General features: G+C 39.8%; 1 long non-coding RNA gene across 1 annotated transcript; it reads right to left on the reverse strand.

Moving 5' to 3' along the window:
- Positions 1–14,028: 14,028 nt before the first annotated feature.
- LOC139323507 (uncharacterized) lies at positions 14,029–22,425 on the reverse strand. Its single transcript, XR_011600994.1, has 3 exons — positions 22,319–22,425; positions 14,855–14,979; positions 14,029–14,737 (listed from the first exon to the last, which is right to left on the reverse strand). It is a non-coding gene; the product is annotated as an uncharacterized lncRNA (long non-coding RNA).
- Between the last annotated feature and the right edge of the window lie 37 nt (positions 22,426–22,462).

Here is a 22,462-nt window from a genome sequence, read left to right on the forward strand (position 1 = left end):
TCCAAGAAGTTAAAATATTCAGCAGATAATTCAATTGACTCCAGTGGGAATCAGGCCAGTTCCGTATTTTTCGGACTTACTCAAAATGAAAAAAGCTGTTTTGGAACTCATGAAGGTAGACATACTTAACACCTGTCAGCAACTTCTTAGAACAGCTGTATCTTTTCCTGTGTCACCTTCTGCAGCTGCAGTATGATCTCAGGAAAGACGAGTCAGGTTTAAGGAACTGCCAACAGGTGTTATATGTGTGTGCAACACACACTGTCTGGAGAACGTTTTCGCCCTCCCTTTGAATCTGAATATTCTTCACTATTTTAAATTTTAAGCAACTTTCACAAGCAGGTACTTAGAAGGAAGAATTGTTCCATTGGCCTGCTCACAGAATCCTAATAAATATGAACTCTGTAAAGTATGTCACCTCTTTCAAGAGCAGCTCTATATTTTTATACATTCTTTTTTTATTCCATTCATTCACCCAATCTCTTGTTCTTTGGTTTCCCTCAACTTTACAAGCATAGTTGCTATTTTTTCAATGATCTGCTTGCATAAACTAACTCTAAGAGTGTTCCTTTGCCTTAAGGAACAGTCTTTATTTCTCGAACACTTTATTTCTTCCAGAATTGATTCATTCGTTCTTCTTGTAGACCATAGTATTTTTAATTACCATCTAAAATCCATAGCTAAAAAGCATGAATCTGCTATGTCTCATTCTTTTTCAATGTCCAGTTTTCATAGCCATACATGACCAAGTAAAAAAAATTGCTTTAACATTTCTGATCCTTGTTGTCATAGCAATATTCTTTACATGCATGATGTTGTATAGGTTTGTTATTACTTTTCCCCTTAATAATAACAACATCCTTTTACTTCTCCCTTTTTATCCATCCTTGAATAATAATAATAAATAAAAAAACCAACACCCCAATGCCATATTCTTCTCCCTTTACCCTTTGGAAGAGCTACCATTTTTTCCTAAAGCTAAGTCAATATGGTGAACATTTACCCATCTAGTCACCAAGCACCTAACTAATAAAGTATGTCACAGATACATTCAGTCACTTGACCTTTGCTTGCTCAATGACTAATGAACCCAGTTAGCTTCAGACAGATTCTGTAAAGTGTCCTGATTATTGTTACAAATGGGCATCTATGGAAATATAGAAGAAAGTACTGTACTCTCAATTACTGTATATCCATCTCAGACAGAGGTCTTCAAACTTGGCAGCTTTAAGACTTATGGACTTCAACTCCCAGAATTCTCCAGCCTTCATCCTTCTCTTTGATAGGCTAGACATATCTAGCTCCCTCAACTGCCCATCATAAAATTTAGCCCCCAGAACCTTCTACTAGTAGAGCTTCTACTGCCCCACCCAGTGTCCAATAAGGGAGTGAAAAAATTGGCCCTCCCCTCCCTGTCTCAAACCTTTTAGTTCTCTGTTTGAGCATGACCTGCAAACCCAACTCTTCCCTAGTTAGAAAGGCTAGTATTAGATCACTAAAATCCTTTAATCCAGGGGTCTCCAAACTTGGCAACTTTAAGACTTGAGGACTTCAACTCCCCGAATTTAGCTCTGGGAGTTGAAGTCCTCAAGTCTTAAAGTTGCCAGGTTTGGAGACCCCTGCTTTAACTTGTGCAAGTGTGCCTAAGAGCTGTGAGAATTTCTGTCAGTGGAAAAGTATTCTGGTTGCAAAGAACAATTATTTTTGCAGTATGGCTAAGCTATTCATCCGCTCAACTGCCAAAGACATGATGAAGAGGACAAGGGATTGCACCACCAACCCAGGAACAATGCAAAGGGGTTACATGGAAGTGCAATAGGCAAGGATATTTGATAAAGCTTCATTTTACAACTGTTACAATAGTTACATCTTTATCTTTATGGCAAACCCTTCCCTGGAACAGATTACCGATGTAGCCTAGAAAAACCTTTCCACCCATTAATTATTGCAATTAGGGAATGTAATATTTAGTTAGCTTTTCCTAGCCTAAGAATTGCATGTTACATATTATTGAAAATGACTAGAATGGGTTATCTGAACATCTCAATGGGTCAACCTTTACCTTTCTTATTATTCGTTATCCATGTAATTCTGGGAAATCATTGACTTCCTGGCCCTTGACTCTGTCACAGGAGGAAGAAAGTTTCTGGCCAAAAAAAAAAAAAAAAGATGCCAACTCACATTTTTCTATTTTCTTGGTGGAAAGTGGAAAATGGAATCTTTTTTTTTTTTTTTGCCTCTCTTCTAAATCTAAATTGTGAAATTAAGCTGTGCTAATATGACATGAAGATTCCTGAGATGGTGCAAGTATAATCATTTCTTCTGAAGCTTTCATTATTGTGGCTCAATGGAGACATTTGAAAGAACATCAACCAAACAATTACTCCTTCTGGTTGACCTCAGCTTGCTATTTAAACAGACACCGAGCACAAAGATTATGACAACATTCTAAAATTGTGTTAATCTTACCCTCATTCTTACTAAGAGTTACAGTAGTAGCCAAAAATTTTGGAAACCTTTTGGAAAAAGCATATTTTCTAAAACTAGCTAATAACACTACTTTTTTTGGGAGTAGCACCATAAAATTATATATCAATGGAAAGATAATTTAATCAAGAATGTAATGCAATAACTTTTATGAAGGATTTGCTATTAGAATAGCAGTTACAGTATAAAGAAGAAAAGTGAAACACGTAGAAAAAATGAGACCTACAAAAATTTTCACCATAGAAAAAATGAGATCTACAAAAATGATCACCATGTCAGTTAATACTTAGTTGGGTAACCTTTAGCATGAATGGCGGCCTTACAACGTCTTCCCATGGAGTGAACCAAGTCTTTTAGTTCTGCAGCTGTTATAATGTGAAACCAAAATTGAATGATGGCTTCTATTAACTGGGTTTTATTGCTGGGTCGCTTCTGACTAACAAGTTTCTTTACTGGGCTCCTTAGATTTTCAATTGGGTTAAGGTCTGGGCCATTCCCAGGCCGTTCCAGCAGTGGAATGTGATTATCTTGAAACTCCAAAAAAAAAAAAAAAAAGTGGTGTTATTAACTATCAAACCTCAAAAATACACTTTTCCCAAAAGTGTATTTTCCCAAAATTTCCACAATTGTGGCCACTATTGTATGTCATTTTTTTTTCTCTAAGAGAATACGTGGGTGTTCAGAGCAGGTTCAATTATAATAAATTGATGAAATATGCTGGCAATTTTTATTTTACTGTCACAGACCATCCCATCATCCCAGTTTCTCAGATTTCCTACATATCCAGATGTGAAAAAGCTCCGTAGGAATTGGACAAGAGAGAGAAGGATCTAAAAACTATATCTGTATATTTCCTTTTATTGCATTGGGTCCACTACTAAAATCAATAGTCCGGGAAAAGGGATGTGTGGGGGAGGATACCAGAATATTGATTTTTGTTTTATTTAGATTATGTTTTAGCTTATTAGTTTTGACTGCCTTGAACAGAAATAATAGATTTTTGCCCACTATTTATCTGACCCACTTCAGTGCTAAGCTAGACTTCTGATATATGGGTGGGGCCTGGAATAATCCCCCCTCCCTCGTTTTCAGGTCTTTTTAAGTATTTTATCACCTGTTCATATGGGAGAATGGCCTATTGGAAACCTTTCTGTCACCCCATGTCATGTCCAATAAAGATGTATGAATCAGGCTTAAACCAAATAATTGTGCTTTCTTCCTTATTAAGGCTGGGATGTGGTGGCTCAGTGGGTAAGACACTGAGCTTGTTGATCGAAAGGTTGGCAGTTCAGCGGTTCGAATCCCTAGTGCCACGTAACAGAGTGAGCTTCCATTACTTGTCCCAGCTTCTGCCAACCTAGCACGTCGAAAGCACGTAAAAAATGCAAGTAGAAAAATAGGGACCACCTTTGGTGGGAAGATAACAGCGTTCTGTGCGCCTTTGGCATTGAGTCATACCGGCCACATAACCATGGAGACTTCTTTGGACAGTGCTGGCTCTTCGGCTTTGAAAAGAAAATGAGCACCACTCCCTAGAGTTGGGAACAACTAGCACATATGTGCAAGGGGAACCTTTACCTTTACCTTATTAAGCTTAGCACTATTTAAACTGTCTTTTCTGAAAGAGTTTGTTAAAAATTCATTTAAAATATCTCCATCTGTTTTCTCTCACAGCTTTCCCTAATGTAAGAAGCTTTTGTGCACGCTTCTCTATAATGAGCATAATTTTCTTTTAACTTACATTCTCCGAAAAATAGTTTTAATGAATTTTTTCCCATTATTTTATTTGCAATAAATTTCTCTCAGAGATGCTTTTTAAATGTAAACATCTCTGACGTGAAATCTTTACAATCCATAAATATTAAGAGAGTGAGAGTCAAGCAAAATTTGGAGTTTTTGATTCAGTTTGAAAAAATGATCCAATCCGATTTGGATGGTCAGATTGAATCAACTAAGCGATTTAAACGAACAAGTGAGAAAAGAATATATTCCAGAATTTATTCTTACTGCTTAAAATTAGTTCCTCTATAGCAGTGGTGGGTTTCAAATTTTTTTACTACCAGTTCTGTGTGGCTTGGTGGGCGTGGCGTGGTTTGGTGGGCGTGGCAGGAGAATGATACTGAAAATCTCCATTCCCTCCCCAATCCAGGGGAAGATTACTGCAAAATCCCCATTTCCTCCCGATCAGGTGGGACTCGGGAGGTAGAGAATAGATGGGGGTGGGGCCAGTCAGAATTCTTACTACCGGTTCTCCGAACTACTCAAAATTTCCTCTACCAGTTCTCCAGAACTGGTCAGAACCTGCTGAAACCCACCTCTGCTCTGTAGGTCACATGATCAGGAAGAAAAGAGGACAGGTTTAGAATGAAGAGATGAAAACTCTTATCATCAACTATCCAACTACATTTCCTTTAGAATAATACATTTTTTTATTATTATTATTTTGCCTATCTGATCTAGCATATTTGTAAAGTTTGATCTAATTTGGTTTCATTTTTGGACAGCTACTGTATCCTCTGAAAGACAAACACTTGGACAAAGTTCTCAAGTACCCATTTTTTCACTTTATTTAATTAAACAGAACAGACTTTAAAAAAAAACCAGAAAAATAAAAGGTGTAAAGCAACAAAATTACATGACATGAACCTTTGCATAATTTATTTCCAACCTTTGTTGGGTTGGAAAGCATAAAAAGAAAACAATTCTGTGCATGTGCAGCAGCTGTCCAAGCTGTCTGAACTGATTCAGAAGCATCCAATTTGATTTTATAATTTATCTTGATTTGCTAGTTGAAGTCAGGAAGGCAGGTCCTTTTCCGCTTGTAGACAAGACATTCATTTAAAGAATGTATTTTTCACAGGTAGATTTTTGGTGTCCATAGTTGAGAGAAAAGAGCTGCTAACTAGGCTGGGGCTAGTTTTGGTAGAGCTTAGAAAACATCCCTCAAAATCAATGATGTATTTCTTTTAGAATCCTAACATCCATTCAGAAGTCAACAAACTTCTGAAAGGAGAAGCAATGGCTATGTAGGGACAGGCAAGGGGGAATAAAATAGAAAAAAATTAAGAAAGCACTATAGTTACATGGTTGAATTCTCACCTGTAATGGAATGTGTTAGATCATGGGTCACCAACCTTTCGGACCTCAGGAACCACTAAATTCATAATTTTAAATCCCACGGACCTACCTAATGACCGGGTGGGTGTGGCTAGGTGGTCATGTGACTGGGTGGGCATGGCCAGCTCGATGTCACTCACGCTGAGGGGCACCTTACCAGCCACTCCTCGCCTCCCCATCCAGGCTCCTTAAGGCCCCAACAGTTGTTGGAGCTAAGCAGAAAGAGTTGGCAAAACAGCTGGCTCAGTTCAAATTGGATCTGACTGAGAAGGAGGCTCAGCAGAAGCACCTCACTGAGAATTACGAGCACAGGCTTTCCAAGCAGAGGGAAGACCTGCGGGAGTACAAGGCACCTGGAGGCTCAGCGGGCTGAGATGGTCAGCTATTTCCAGGCCATGATGCAGTCCTACTGGAACAAGGCCCTCCAGCTCTTCACCACCAGTGGCGCTTCCCTCCAGCCTTTGCCCAAAGCCCCATACCAGGAGGCTGAAGCAGACCCCAAGTCGGAATTCCTGCCCCCCCTCTGATCCACACAAAAAGACACAGAAGGGGGAAACTCTCTGCAGCAACACAAACGTTCATTGCACGTATCAGGCCCAGGGGCCGTAGTTTGAGGACCCCTGATTTAGTGCAATATAAACAAATACAAATATTTTTTCTGCGGACGACCAAAATTTTCTCACGGACCATCAGTGGTTCACAGACCACCAGTTGGTGACCGCTGTGTTAGATTTGGAGAAAGAGAGGAAGAGATGCTGCCCTAGGAGACAATCTGAGGAGAGAGGCAGGATCCCCACTGTGGCTAAACGTAAAGGGGAAAAAACCTAGGAAGGACCCTGATTATCAGGCTGTTAAATATGAGAGAAGAAAGTTTGTACTTTCAGAGCAAGATTCTGTTAATGTAGCCTTAACAATAACGTAGAATTAGTTTGTCTAGCCGTGATTCCTGTCTGCTTAACCTGGAAGGTTGCAAGTCTGAAAGTACAAAAGTACACTTCCCGTCGCTTTTAAGTACAACTCAAAGTACAAAACTTCCAGTGTAACTCACGTAATAACACTAAACTGTCTTGCTCCCAATTGTGGTCATTAAGTCAAGAATTACCTGTATACACTTGATTGCTTCATAAAAGGCCCTGAAGAGCTTTCATGCAGTCCATAGCAGTAGTGAAATGTAAAATTTGTTACTACCGGTTCCATGGGCGTGGCTTGGTGGGGGTGGTGGGGTAATGTGACTGGGTGGGCGTGGCCAACTTTTTTTTTTTTAACTTTTAAAAACATTTTTTCTACAACCTCTTGTGCCGATCCCAGAAATGCTCTGACAATCCCAGCTGAGTTGCCTGATCGTCAGAGGCTTTTTTTTTCTTTTAAAAGCATTTTTTCTACAACCTCTGAAGAGGTTGTTAAAAAATGCTTTTAAAAGCCTCTGATGAACAGGCAACTCAGCTGGGATTGTCAGAGCCTTTTAAAAGAATATTTTTTTACAACCTCTTCAGCTGAAGAGGTTGTAGAAAAATGCTTTTAAAAGTTTTTTTAAAAGCCCCTGATGATTGCGTGGCTCAGCTGGGTATGGGGGGGGAAGGGATTTTTGCTACCGGTTCTCCGAACTACCCCACCGCCATCGCTACTGGATCGGGTGATCCGGTCCGAACCGGGAGCATTTCATCCCTGGTCCATAGATACGTTATGACCAGGCTGCACCGTTTCCAGATTCGGTTCCAGAAAGGTGCTTCAGATTAACTCAAGGCCGTGAATGCAGCCATGCCATCTTGAGAGAAGATACAGCTGCTTTAAAGAGTTATAGGCAAAGAGCTATATTCATGTTTCCATACACATTTGTATGGTAACCAGATCCACGGTGTTGCGCAAATTATAATATCCTATGGCTTTGGCTTTGCTTAAAAAAATATTTTCTAAAATGAAGGGTATTATTGCTGAAACTCAGGTTTCTCTTTTTCGGAAAGAGACTTCTGTTCTGAAGCAAAAAATGAAGCAGGGCTCCCGCCTCCCCCAGGCTTTCCCTTTTGTCTCTAATTACTTCCTTTCTTCATCAGAAGTATTTAATGAGAGAATTTGCTGTGCTACGTTAGGCTGGAAAAAGGGAGATCATGAAATGTTTCAAGGGTGTCTCCCAACTTGTCTTCTCCTCTCCTCTTTTTTCTCCCCCCGAGTACATCTTTAATTATTACGTATTGAAAATGACACATAATATAATTTAACATTATTTTAATCGCGATTCATAAATCACATTTGGATGCATATTTTGCCCTTTTTCCTCCAATAGTGGATTAGACCAATAAAGTTGAACTCATAAATGTGATGCTTTCTAGGTGAATAATAATTTATGAGCCAATCTCTTTTTCCACTTATGGTGTATAAGAAGATGTATTCAAGTGTTCCATTTTTCATTCTGAAACCAATATATTTTTTGTCTGCCTCTCATCTATATTCTCAAACATTGCAGTTCTATTTAGTTTCTTTAAAGCATGCCAGTTACTGTGAGAGTCACAGTTTGATGTAGTGTTGAAGGGCATCAGGCTAGAAAACAGGAGATTCTGAGTTCTAATCTCACTTTGGGCACCGAGCCAGCTGGGTGACCTTGGGCCAGTCACACTCTCGCAGTCCTAGGAAGGAGGCAATGGCGAACCACATCTGAAATTGTGCCAAGAAAACTGCAGGGACTTGTCCAGGCAGATGTCAAGAGACAACAATGACTGGCACACACAAACACAAAGCACATCCACTCAATTGGATGTTATTGGATGAGGAGATACTATAAAACATGGGCAATCCCTGTAAAACTAGGCTTTAAGTCAAGAAGGGCTGTATAGATAATAAACAGGGCCTTGAATTGTGCTCAGCAGCCCATGCTTCATATAGGCAATAGGAAAGATAACAATGGACTGGTTTTTAAAGAGGCAACCTCTACACATCATAACGTTTGAAGTCTTTCAGTCAACCAGGAAGCCAGATTCCCTGAACAACTATTTTATGAACTTAATAACTGCAGTGATTCACGTAACATCTGTAGGAAGAAGGGATGTAAAACGGGGGGGAGGACTCACTTAACAACTGTCTTGCTTAGCAATGGAAAATTTGCGCTCAGTTTTCATTGTAAATCAAGGATTATCGGTAACTGTCTCGGTATTTTAATTGCTGCTGTCATTAACAGAGTTTTTCATAAACTTCCACTGGAATCCGCCTTCCTATAAGGCAAGAAAGTTTGTTATTCCATGCTCGGGAGCGTGACCTTTATCTGTAGGATACTTCTTCAGATACTTGAACAGAGCTATTACTCCAACTCCAGTCATTCTTTTTTTTAAGGCTGATTATGCCCCGTGCGCGCCCCACCCACCCAGTTGTTCTTAGCAGAATTCACTTCCTCAAACTTCCCTGAGCTACTTTGAGTTTGGTATTGATAGTTTAAGTGCAGACATTGTGGTACCTAGAACTGGATCAAGAGTTCAAGTGCTGGTTGGGCCAAACTAAAGGACTTCAAAACATTGTTGTGTATGGATCCTAATCGGGTGAAATGCTACCAGTTCGCTCCGGTTCGGGCAAATCGGTAGCCATAAAAAAAGGTACCAGTTCGGGAGAACCGGTAGTTTAAAAAGAGCTACCAGTTCCTCAGAACCGGTATTTCCAACGATCAGCTGTGCTGCGTGGTTTAGCTTTGCTAGAAAGCAGGAAATCCTGCGCGCGCGTGTGCAGCACACGCCAAAAGGAGGCTTGGGAAGGTAAGTAGAACAGTGAGGATCAGCTGTGCCATGCAGTTTAGCTTTGCTAGAAAGCAGGAAATCCTGCTTTCTAGTGAAGTTAGATCATTTCTAATGAAGTTAAATTGTTAAATCGGATTGCCCCCCCCCCCCTCGCTGTTCTACTTACTTTCCCAAGCCTCCTTTTGGCACACAGCGCGCATCCGCAGCCAGCAAACTGGTAGCAAACCAGTTCAGATTTCACCACTGATCCTAATGTGGTAACGTTAGTCTTATTCCGTGTTTCCCCAAAAATAAGACCCTGTCTTATATTTTTTTTGAACCCTGAAATAAGCGCTTGGCCTTATTTGCTATGCCCTCAAAAGCCCGATTGGGCTTATTATCAGGGGATGTCTTATTTTGGGGGAAACAGGGTAAAAATGGGGGAAACACCATTAGATGCTGTCTGGAAATGATGAGAATTCCCCAAATCATCTCTTCTGGGGAGCAGGATGTTTGAGGAAAACTAATCAGTGCCATCTTCTTCGTTTGCAGATATATGAAGTAAGATTACCATGACTAGGAAGGCCTCTAATGGCAGCTATTTTAACTGGCTGCCATTTGAAGCTGGCTTTTAGGGAGGCTGCTTACATGGGGCTCACAGCCAGCAGGACATTTCAACAGCCCTCCTTTAAGTCGGTTTTAAATGCATTTTACTTTTCAATCTTTTCCAACCAGTCAAGTTGTGCATTTAAAAAAGAGTAAATAACCAATATCTCAAGTAGCAAGTATTAATGCAATTTTATTGTGGGATCTGTTGTTTTTAATAAACTTGATTTTGCACAACACTCAGCAGTTTCCCCATAAGGTGGCAGATCCCTCGCAGGTAAGTCCTCAACTTACAACCATTTTTTTTAGCAACCAATCGAAGTTACAACATTGAAAAAAGTGACTTATAGAACCGGTCCTTGCAATTACAACCATCGCAGCATCCTCATGGTTACATGATCAAAATTTGGGTGTTGACAACCGATAAGAATTTACAAGGGTGGCAGCTTCCTAAGGTCATATGATTGCCCTTTGCAATCTTCCCATAAGCAAAATTCAATTGGGGAAGAAGATGGATTCATTTAATGACTGCATGAATCACTGAACAGCTGCTGTGAATCATTTAACTGTGGCAAAAAAAAAAAAGGTCATAAAATTGGAGGTGACTCACTTAACAACCACCTTACTGGGTAATGAAAATTCTGGCTCAATTGTGGTCGTAAATTGAGGACACCCTGTAAGGCAGAGGGGCATTATTTCTGCTGGTTTGGGAGCTGCAGGCAGCTTTGTGTGATATGTTGGAGGCAGCAATTCAAAAGTCAAAGGTGGTAAATCCAACCAGAGTATTGGCTCAGAGATTTTTAGGAATAAAATGGGTACCTCAGCAACAACAAGATTTGTTCTTAAATCCATTTAGCTTTACGCATAAAAAAGATAGAGAAATGTGGAACCCAAAACATATTTTCTAGACTCCTGCATTACCCTCCTGTCGTTTTCCCTAAGGGATTCCTTTACTTCAAGATGCTTTTATCAAGGTTTGGGCACTCTGCTTCTCTTTCTGCCCCCCGTTTCTTCCTAATGTATGGATGTTACCACCACTGGAGTTTAAAAACACACAGAGAGATTTCTAACCGTCTTCTAAATCAGGCTGGACATTCTAGGATGTTTTAAGCTGCTTTGAAGGGATGCGGTGGCTCAGTGGGTAAGATGCTGAGCTTGGCGATTGAAAGATCAGAAGTTCAGCGGTTCAAATCCCTAATGCCGCGTAATGGGGTGAGCTCCCATTACTTGTCCCAGCTTCTGCCAACCTAGTAGTTCGAAAGCACATAAAAAATGCAAGTAGAAAAATAGGGACCACCTTTGGTGGGAAGGTAACAGTGTTCCGTATACCTTTGGCATTTAGTCATGCCCGTCACATGACCACAGAGACGTCTTCGGACAGCACTGGCTCTTCGGCTTTGAAACGGAGATGAGCACCGCCCCCTAGAGTCAGGAACGACTAGCACGTATATGTGAGGGGAACCTTTACGTTTATCTTTACCTTTTTAAGCTGCTTTGAGAGAGGCTCATCGTAGAGCCCTACAATTGCACCATCAGAATTCAGTAGCAAATGACCAGGCATCAGAAGCACAATTTCACTTTAGGCTTCCAGTTAAGTCGCCCAGTTAAAATAAAAATGTTCTGCAGACCCAGCCTCGGTCCAAAAGTGATGCCATGACAAAAAGCACATGACATAATCTCTGGCCTGCAACAGCAGAGCCTCCCTTCATGCATCAACTTGGGTCAAGTTCTCCATAGTCTTCTGCTGGCCCACTTTTATATGTTACTCACATACATTTCTGCAGGGAACTAGACAACCTCGTGGATGCAGTCATGAAAACAATTCCAAAACTCTTCCACCTGGGAGGAAGTACTATTTGACTGTAAAGCTGCCACTTCCCATCCGAAGCTCATGAAGACGATGATCTCCTGATCATTCCATTGTTCCCCAAACAGGTGACCAGGAAGATAAAAGCCTGTGAATCATTCCAGTTGGATCTGGGGAAGAAGAAAAAAAGGAACACCGGGGCCATTAAAACTCTTGTCCTTCTGACCCAAAGATCAGACTCGGGACAACTGCTGGATGTGGAGTTCACTTTGACAAAGCAACAGAAGGAAAAGACACAAGGGTGTTTATTTCCCTTATTAAGGAAGGGACAGCAGTTTGGAGTGTCCTGCCAATACCAAGAATATGGCTTTGCCTGGAACTGGATGTTGATTCAAATGACTCTCCATGAAGTGGGGGGGAGGGGAAATCTCCTTTGACTATTGCGTCTGTCATCTGCACCTCTATAACTGTCTGGTTTGGCTCTGCAACCCAACAAGACTGACACAGAACATCAGAAGATAATTAGAACTGCAGAAAAAACAATGGCTACCAACCTGCCTTCCACTGAGGACCTGTATACTGCACGAGTCAAAAAGAAGACTGTGAAAATATCTACAGACCCCTCACATCCTGGACATAAACTGTTTCAACTTCTACCCTCCAAACGATGCTATAGGGCTCTACACACCAGAACAACTAGACACAAGGACAGCTTTTTCCCGAACGCCATGACTCTGCTAAACAAATAATTCCCTCAACACTGTCAAACTATTCACTAAGACTGCATTACTATTACTATTAATCTTCTCATCGTTCCTATCACCCATCTCCTCCCACTTATGACTGTATGACTGTAACCTTGTTGCTGGTATCCTTAAGATTTATATTGATATTGTTTTCTAGTATGGTTTGATTGCTTATTTGTACCCTATGACTATCATTAAGTGTTGCACCTTATGATTCTTGACGAATGTATCTTGTCTTTTTATGGACACTGAGAGCATCTGCACTAAAGACAAATTCCTTGTGTGTCCAATCACCCTTGGCCAATAAATCTATGCTATGCTATGCTATGCTATGCTATGCTATGCTATGCTATGCTATGCTATGCTATGCTATGCTATGCTATGCTACGCCACGCCACGCCACGCCACGCCACGCCACGCCACGCCACGCCACGCCACGCCACTCCACTCCATTCCATTCCATTCCATTCCATTCCATTCCATTCTATTCTATTCTATTCTATTCTATTCTATTCTATTCTATTCTATTCCTCTTTTATTCTATTCCATTCTTTCTATTCTCTATTCTATTCTATTCTATTCTATTCTATTCTATTCTATTCTATTCTATTTTTACTATAAAGCCAAGTTCACCACTATGCTATCAATTCTTTCTGCATTTTTCCCTCATTTTCATTCCATTTCATGGAAAATAAAATTGCTATTGAACTCCTCTTCCCCACCCCTCAAATGGGGAGTTTTTTTGGTTCATTCTGAAAGGTGGGATCCAATGTTCTGCCTTCTACCATAGTGACTTCATGTTCAAGAAGTGTGATATAGTATTCTCACTTGCAATGCATAATCCTCTTTCCGTTGATCATTGGCCTCCAGGCTTCCTATACTTCCAATCAATTGCAAGGGAAATTCCCAGGGAAAAAATTCCTTCTAGCAGCAGCAAAGACCAAGAAGTGATAAAAAAAAATCTTTCAGAGGGTAGATATGGTTTCGAGAAGTAAATCCTGACCCTGGACTATGGACACAAGTATAAAAAGAGCAATTTCACTAGATACCACATCTGTCACCTTGCCTTTTGAGATCCTCCTCTGGCTTGTCCACTTCCTAGGGAACTTTTTCATTTCGGGAAATGCAGGGAATCTGAGAAACTGCAGTGATGGAACAGTCTGTAACAGAAAACTAAAAATTGCCAGCATATTTCACCAACTTGCTATAATAGAACATGGCATTAAAACACACAGACCAAATAAAGATAGGTAAGGTAAAGGTAAAGGTTCCCCTTGCATATATGTGCTAGTCGTTCCTGACTCTAGGGGGCAGTGCTCATCTTCGTTTCAAAGCTGAAGAGCCAGTGCTGTCCAAAGACGTCTCTGTGGTCATGTGGCCAGCATGACTAAATGCCAAAGGTGCACGGAACGCTATTACCTTCCCACCAAAGGTGGTCCCTATTTTTCTACTTGTATTTTTTATGTACTTTCGAACTGCTAGGTTGGCAGAAACCGGGACAGGTAACGGGAGCTCATTCCGTTATGCGGCGCTAGGGATTCGAACCGCTGAACTGCCGACCTTTCAATCGACAAGCTCAGCATCTTAGCCACTGAGCCACCGTGTCCCTCTAAAGATAGGTAAAGACAGGTAATAGATAGATAAGATAGAGAGACAGACAGACAGACAGACAGACTGATTGAGTGACTGACAGACAGACAGACAGACAGACAACTCTGGTGGTCCAAATATCAAAAACTATGGTTATCCAAATATCACTGCAGTGGATTGTAGTCTGGATTCCCAGAAGGGTCTGCATTCCAGAAGACTGAAAGACAAAGAAGCTTAGATACAGTAGTTGGTTGGAAGACAGAGAGTTAAGACAGCTCCAGTTTAGAAATTCTCTTGAGGCGCTTTGGTTTGGTAAAATGTTTGTCTATCGGCAAGGAGCAAGTTCCAATTGGGTAAAGGTTTTGTAAAATGTTTACCTTTTTAATATTGTAAACAGCCCAGAGTTGGGAGATCGATATGAAAGGAACTGTTTAGAAGTCACTCCATATGTGTTTCTTGTTTTTTGGGGTGGATCTGGACATGTGCCCGCAAACCAAGCCAGCATGGCTGACACAAGTCATATTCCGAACATCATTTGCAACCTTTTGTCCTGATGCAACTTACTTAATTCATGCCATTTGTATAATGACCTCATGGTGAGCATGACGTCATCATGGCTTCTACCAGACATTTGTGGTTCTTGGAGTTGTAGTTTAGCAACCTCTGCAGGCTGGTTATGTTCTAAAGCACTATGGAAATTAGGAAGAGAAACAAAAACTGTTTCTGGAGAGAAGAAAAATTGGGGGAAGTTGTAAAACACATTTCAATATCGTGCTGATGTTATTTCTTTTAAAAAAAAATCTTACCTGTTCATGTTACGCTCCTTATATTTAGTCCTAATAGGAAAGAAAACAAGGTGCTAAAATGGAATCTTTGGCTGATAAATCCTTGAGTTGATATCCATTCAATTGCTTGCTGGAATTTCAAGGCTCTAGCGTGTAAAAACAAATTATGAAATTTGGTCAATATAGATATTCCCAAAGTGAACGACATTGTCTAAAGAGGGACAAAATTATGTGAAACAGAGTAGGATGAAAGGGAACATTTGTTCCCAAACTTAGGTTTGATAAGAAATTAGTGCTGGATTTGTTATAGATGTTCTGTAGACTGATGTGTAATGAACATCATACTTTAATATAGCATTTACACAAAGGAGTCATTCAAATATTCAAGTATGACTACAAAAAGGGAGTGATCCCTCAGTGATTGTGCCTGATTTTATTGATTTTATTTTATTTCATTTGATTTGATTGATAGGCCACACACTCCATCATGCCTTTGAGCAATTCACAGAATAAAAAAATGTATCTTAAAAAATTCATACATAGAAAATGTTATATAAGAATTGGCAATCAGAGACTATTTGTTACCCATTTCATTTTGATTTGCAGATTTGCAGTTTTCCTTGCACAGAATATAAAACTGCTGCCAATTGCTGAATTTATCCTCAAACAATAATTCAGGGATATTAGCAAGGATATGTTTAGAATTATAATTTCTAACCCATGTTCAAATGACTAAATAGCCTTCTCATTGATCTCCATCGTCTTGTTCTTTCATAGTTCAGAAATAAATGCAGGCACATTCAGGAATCCAAGCATGACTGATAACTATCATTCTCTATTTGATTACATTGTGTCTTACAGATACCTTTTTACTAATGATCCTTTATGTTTTATTTAGAAGGGAAAGAAACATCCAAGAACATTCATTTTCTAATTTTAAATAGAGAGCAGAGATTCCATAAAAATAACACCAATTTATTCAACAACTGAAGTGTAATTTAGTGAGCAATAAATAAATATTCCATAGAAGCAAAATCCGAGAGTGAAAACAAACCTGTTTTAACAGGATAAGTTTCCTTCACTAACAAAGGATTTAGTTTAGATGAGGCATCAAACCCCCAAATGAGTATTACATAGAAGCAAAAAATTAGATTTTTTGTCTGTCTGTCTGTCTGTCTGCCTGCCTGCCTGCCTGCCTATCTATCTAGCTATCTAGCTATCATCTATCTATCTATCTATCTATCTATCTATCTATCTATCTATCTATCTATCCATACATACATATCTTTGTTGCTATCTAGTGGTCATCCCAAGTTTTATAACTCAGGCGTGGAAACCCTCACGAAAGAGGTTATGGGAAATTTATTTACAAAATTGGAAATGATGTAATGGACAGAGAGGGAGAGAGAGAGAGAGAGAGAGAGAGAGAGAGAGAGAAAGGAAATGATACAGTATCTAGAATTTGTCGGGGGTGGAGGGTGGTTAGGTAGACTTTTCTGTGCCTGTAAAGGAAATTATAAAAACACAGTTTTCTAACAGCTGGAGATTAATAGGCAAAAAAATGATTCAGACTCAGTAAATGCAAGAAATGGCAAAAGAAATACTGGATATTACTCTGATTATGATTCAATACTGGTCATATATATATATATATATATATATATATATATATATATATATATATATATATATATATATATATATTATATATATATATATTCAATTTATCTCTGTTGTCTACTTGAAAGACAATGGATTGAATTCCACTAACAAGAACATTTCCCAGTATTGCTCAGAACATTTCCACTAGAAAAAGGGGGGGGGAGAAGACATCGCTGTCTTTGGTCCAACCTAAGCATAGTACATAAAATCATCTGCTACAATGTCCTACCAGCCAATGAATACTTCAGTTCAACCAAAACAATACAAGAGCACATAATAGATACAAACTCATGGTAAACCGATCCAAACTAGACTGCAGAAAATAGGACTTCAGTAACAGAGTGGTCAATGCCTGGAATGCACTACCTGACTCTATAGTTTCTTCCCCAAACTCCCAAAACTTTAATCTTAGACTGTCTATTGTTGACCTCACCCCGTTCCTAAGAGGTCTATAAGGGGGCGTGCATAAGCGCACCAGCGTGCCTATCATCCCTGTCCTACTGTCCCCCTTTTATTCGTATCCTTTTCATGTATTTATAATTATGTTTACACTTGTATCTGTCATAAAATACATGCTTGACGAAAATAAATAAATAAATAAAATAAAATTTCAATCACTCAAATTCTCTGCACTCACTAGCCCTGCTTTCCTAATCCTCCAGTAGAAAGAAGCCATTAGTGGGGAGGGTAATAGCAGACTGCAAAAGCAAGGGAATGGCCCTGTCCTTTTTCCATCATGAAAAACACTCTATTGGACTGAAACCGTCATCAAATCCGGCCTTCCTTTCCTCATTCCTTCCCTATTCCCTAATCAGAGAAAGTACTGATCTGAAACTGGCTTCATTTAGGATTTGGTTCTATGCTAAAGGAAACATTATAGGATAATTGGAAGACATCTAATCAGAGCACAAACAAATAGCGATTGGTCAGCTTCAATTGCTTCAACACCCTTCCCATCTCTACTCTCTGCCATGTGAAACCCTTGTTTAGTGACACGTATGTTGTTTTCAAGCAGTTGGCAAGAAAGCGAGCCATGCTTGAAACTCCTGGGATCCATTTCTAGATGTACTCTAGATATACTCAAGAGAATTAAAATTTTTCAATTCAGTTTAATTTGCTAAGCTTTAGAAACAGGAGATTAAGAATTTCCGGACTGTCTAGACTCTTCAAATCTGCTTAGATTTGAATCACTGAGATTCAATATATAATTAGGCATGATTTTTTTAAATTTTTTTTTTTGATTTTGACTAATTCCAACTGGATTTAAGCACACTTGACACAGAATGAAGGGCATCTGCTTCAGGAAAGAAGATATAATAGGCATTTACCTTGGTTTCCATTTAGTTTTGAACCCAATCTGCTAAAATCAAACCAAGCTGCTAATTTACCCAAACAAGAAACAGAATTAGCCACAAAATTAAGAAGTCAAAATGTATGTCCATATGATGCAATCCTGCAGGAGAAATTGCTTAGAGGTATTTAAATGCTATCTTTTCTTGTACTGATTCTGAAATTGATCTGGACATTTTTATTTATTAAATACAAACAGAAAGGTTGACAAGGCAAATTAAGTTCATACAGATTAACTCTTATTATTATTATTATTATTATTATTATTATTATTATTATTATTATTATTATTATTATTATTTTCTCACTTAGCCACAGTGAGATAAAACTGCCTGTGGATCTCTGCCTATCCCTTCCTGCCAGAAGCAAACTAGAATTTATTGGACATATGTTTGCATTCCACTTAATACAATAATGCGCCAATATTTTTCAGATCAACTTTGTTAGTAATTCATGAAGAGACTATTTATACTCATCATAATATGTTTGCAGGCCTAATGTATTGCATAAATCTGAATAAAAAATATTTAGTTATTAACCAAAATATAAGGTAAAACAAATACTAAGTTACATTCTGAAAAAGACGTGTGTGTGTGTGTGCGTGTGTGTGTGTGTGTGTGTGTGTTATATAATCATTTTCAAAGAGGGTTGTTTGGGGTCATCTGCAACTTATTTAAAGAAAAAAGGATGAATAAATATTGAATTACAAGGACGATTATTCCCATCATAATTCACCTATTTGTAATGACTTCTCGTTATCGCAGGGCTGCTTCATAGCCATAGATGTGAAGGAGGCCTCGTTCCCTCAGCAATTTTACCCCTATCAGATTATCTCATCTGATTCTATTATTTCTTTCCCATAAATCTGCTAACAGTGATTTGTTATTTGTGGCCCTGTTAACGGATCTGAAGCACTGTTAAAAGGATTTATCTAGCTTTGTGTCTAAGAGCAGTTGATGTCTTCAGCTTTTGTCACTCCGGCGTTTGGGAAATCAATTTGGTGGCTTTTCATACTTAAATTCAGTGGACACCACTCAGTTCTGCACCATAAAATAAGGCGCTGGATAAACAAAAGGTGCAGTAACTGTACTTAATGTGTTGGCCTTGATAGATGAGTTTGTTTAAGTCATAGCAAATGACACTCAAAGTCAATATAACTCACAAGACTTATACTGGCCCCTTTTGCAAATCTCCCTTCTGCTTGTTTACTCAGCCAAGGAAGACATGAAAATACACACTTGAGAGGGGTTTTTTCTTCCCTTTCTTTAATTTCTCACTGATCGTGGTGCGAGAAGAGGGTGCTCCTCTGTACAAAATCCACTGACTGTGCTTATTTTACACAATTATATTTGTCTGCATGTGAGCACACACAGAAAGAGTGTATTTGGGAGACTATCCTGAACTGAAGCTCCCAAGAGAACCTGTGTTCTCCCAAAAGTCAAGTGCTTCAAAAGTACAGAGCACATTAAAAGACAGTTGATTGAATCATCTCAAGTAAATGGAATCAAAACCCCAAATTGGCAGTGAGCAAGCTGAAGGAATTGAACTCTGTTGGCTCTTTGGTGGTCTGGACACTTCTAATGGACATATGAAAATGTGCAGGTGCTACAGAAGAACTCCAGCCTTACCTGGAAATTGTTCAGATGCTCATTGTAAGCAGTTAAACACTACAGGACGATCCTACCAATAGTGAGAGGAACAGAGTTTAGGGAAGAGAAAAAAAAAGAGAGAGAGAGAGAAAGAGAAAGAGAGAGAGAAGACTTTTGATTTTAAACCCTATCCGTTTGTGCTATATAACAACCAATATCTGACAGCTCCCTCATCTGTCATAGGTTAATAAGACTAATATGCACCTCCAGTAATTTGTCTTAATACTTTGGAGGTTTGAGCTCAGTCGTGTTTATAGTCCTCCGTTGCACTGCTATCTCTCAGCACAGATTGTATTAGCCAGATGTGGTTTTGGCATTCCCTGTTTTATCCTTCAGAGCTAACTGGGCTGAGAAAACAGAGAACAAGTTCTCATTTGGTACATGTAGCATACTTAGATGGCAAATCATCTAATTCAGAGGGACCCTTTTCAAGCGTCCATCCCCCCAAAAATGACTGCTGTTCATTTGATTTGTTCATGCCACAACTGTTAATTTCTCCTCGCAGTCTTAAAAACGAAACAATCTATTGTGCTACGTTCAGAAGAGCAAGGAGAATGTATGAGACAGAGCAAGGAGAATGTCCGAGATATGGCATGAGTGACTCTTTTGACTGACAATTCTTGTTGACACCCCACCCCCCTATGATCGTAAATCAAACCGGGTGCATCATATTCACCTTTTCATAAATTCCATGTTTTGAACTTAGTCAGGAAAGTACCTTTCTTTAGGGGCTTCCGGTAAAGTGTTCTGATAACCCATGCCTGTAAGCATGCAGATGCTTCCCAAATCAATTTGTGATGTTATCCGACAGCCCAACTACCTCTTTCAAACTGTTTCTTGTTACCAGTTAAACACAAACTTGATCATTTTGAATTCTGGCTGTCAAGACTGAGCAATGTCAGGGCATACACATACAAAGTCTCCCTGCCTTTTCTTTCGCCAATTTCAGATTCTGAGACTCTTGGCAAGCTCTTCTAAGGACCTGCTTCAGTCTCCACTAGCAGATCCTTAGAATTAGGCAAAGGCTGTTTCAGTAGGAAATTCAAAGGTGGTGTTGGGGGGGGGAATAGTTGAAGCCAATGTAGTGGGGTGCAATGTTCAGAAGGCTGGTTTAATATATGACTAAGTGTCAAGAGTCAGTTTTCTGAGAATTACTTTTCAGATAAACAACTTTATAGCGCTACACTTAATCTTGCCTACTCGAGACATATCATTTATCACCAAATTACTAGTAACTTTAATCCCTGTTGTGAAGTCAGCTGGAAATCAAAGCTGAAAGTTTTACAAAATTTTTGTCTTATTTTAGGATAAGAGGGAGAGGGAGAATCATAAATACATACACACAACTCCACACAACTCCACAAAGTACCCAGAGACTAACAAAAACAGTGTCCCTTTTGATTCTTACTTTCTAGAAATATACTTGCAGGCCGTATCCTAAGGGGAGAAATCATATTGATAAGGAAAAGTTGGTAAAACACAATATCCTATTATTAGCTCCAACTCCAGAATAAACGATCCCGCAAAGCCATGGAAACGTCTCGGACGCGAAAGAGTTAATGTCAGACTGTCGTGCCGACGCTAAAAGCTCTTAACTTTTTTTTCCCCCCTTTCTTAAACGAGTTTCTAGTATGGATTTTTTTTTTCCCCCCTGTCTAGAAAATTGGAAGCGGTTCAGTATGAAACTGGTCTGTAGGCGAAAGGTGGCGCTGTCGAGGTTTAAACGGAGCGCGAGTCAACTGGATTTTGTTTTAACTCGGTTCTTATTTTTGCTATTAAATTTAAAAAAAAATTAAAAAAAAAGCACCCCCCGCCGCCGCCGCCGCGAAGCCAGAAAGAACTCACGTGACTGTTTTAAAATAATTAATTGAACAGACCGTCCGTCTTTTGCAAACGAGACCCCGGTTGCATTGAAACAAAAGTTTGCAGAAATTCTTAAGGCTCCTGCTGCCTTCTTCCTCTGGTTTTAATTCTTTCCCTTTCCTTTCCTTTCCTCCCCTCCACCCCCGTCCCAAGAAAAAGCCACTTCAAATTTATGTTTAAAATCTAGGAATCCTCTTTAAAATCTAGGAACCAGAGGAGGGGAGGGGGGGAGAGAAAAAAAAAATAACTGATTGCTCTAGGAAGAAGAGCATATTCGTGGCTTAGCAAGGAGCCACTTGTCTTAAACTTTCTGACCTCACGGTGCTATCGATCGGAGGCGGGCGAGGAGATCAAGGCTTTAAAATATATATATATATCTAATTTTGACCCGGAGGCGCCTTGTCCTCGACTCGGAAAACTCCGAAGCACGCAAAAGGCCGAAATCGCGGCTGAAAAACGTGCAAAAAAAAAAAAAAAAAAAAAACCGGTTCGGGCTCGTGTCTGCGCTGGGAAAAAGACTCCGAATTCACTCCCTTTAGACCCCAAAAGGCTAAGGGCCGTTTGAAGCACCCCTTCTCCCCGTTCCTTGTCTAGAAAGAGAAAGCTGAACAATATGCAAGATCTATTTTGGGGGGATCTCTAGAGAGCCGGTTGGGACACTCCAGTCTTCTAGGATCACCGCTCAAGATGGGATCTATTTCCAGGACGTTAGTACCTGGAAGTCTTGGGGGAATCTGCGTGGAACTTCGCTCGCTCGCCCGCGCTGTCTGTCTGTCTTTCTCACACAGAAAGACTCAAACGCTTGGAAGGAAGGGGAGCCAGGAGTTAATCCACTCGAATATATATTGTACTCCAAATGTGCAAACGTGCTAGAGTGCACAAATTCACGGCAGCCTCCAAAAAACACAAAACCCCAAAACGCAGGTAGGGAAGTGAGAGACGGTGCATAGAGCACCCTTACCTATTATTTCTCGCGTTTTCTTTTGCAGAGTTGAGAGTCCTAAGCAGAGGTTTAATAGTTTTCGGGGTCTCTCTCTCTCTCTCTCTCTCTCTCTCTCTCTCTCTCTCTCCTCTTTTCTCACCCCCCCCCGCTTTTCTCCCCATC

The sequence above is a fragment of the Pituophis catenifer genome, unplaced genomic scaffold (genome assembly GCF_029215685.1).
Source record: "Pituophis catenifer annectens isolate HBS135680 unplaced genomic scaffold, rPitCat1.0.hap2 SCAF_13, whole genome shotgun sequence".
NCBI lineage: Eukaryota > Metazoa > Chordata > Lepidosauria > Squamata > Colubridae > Pituophis > Pituophis catenifer.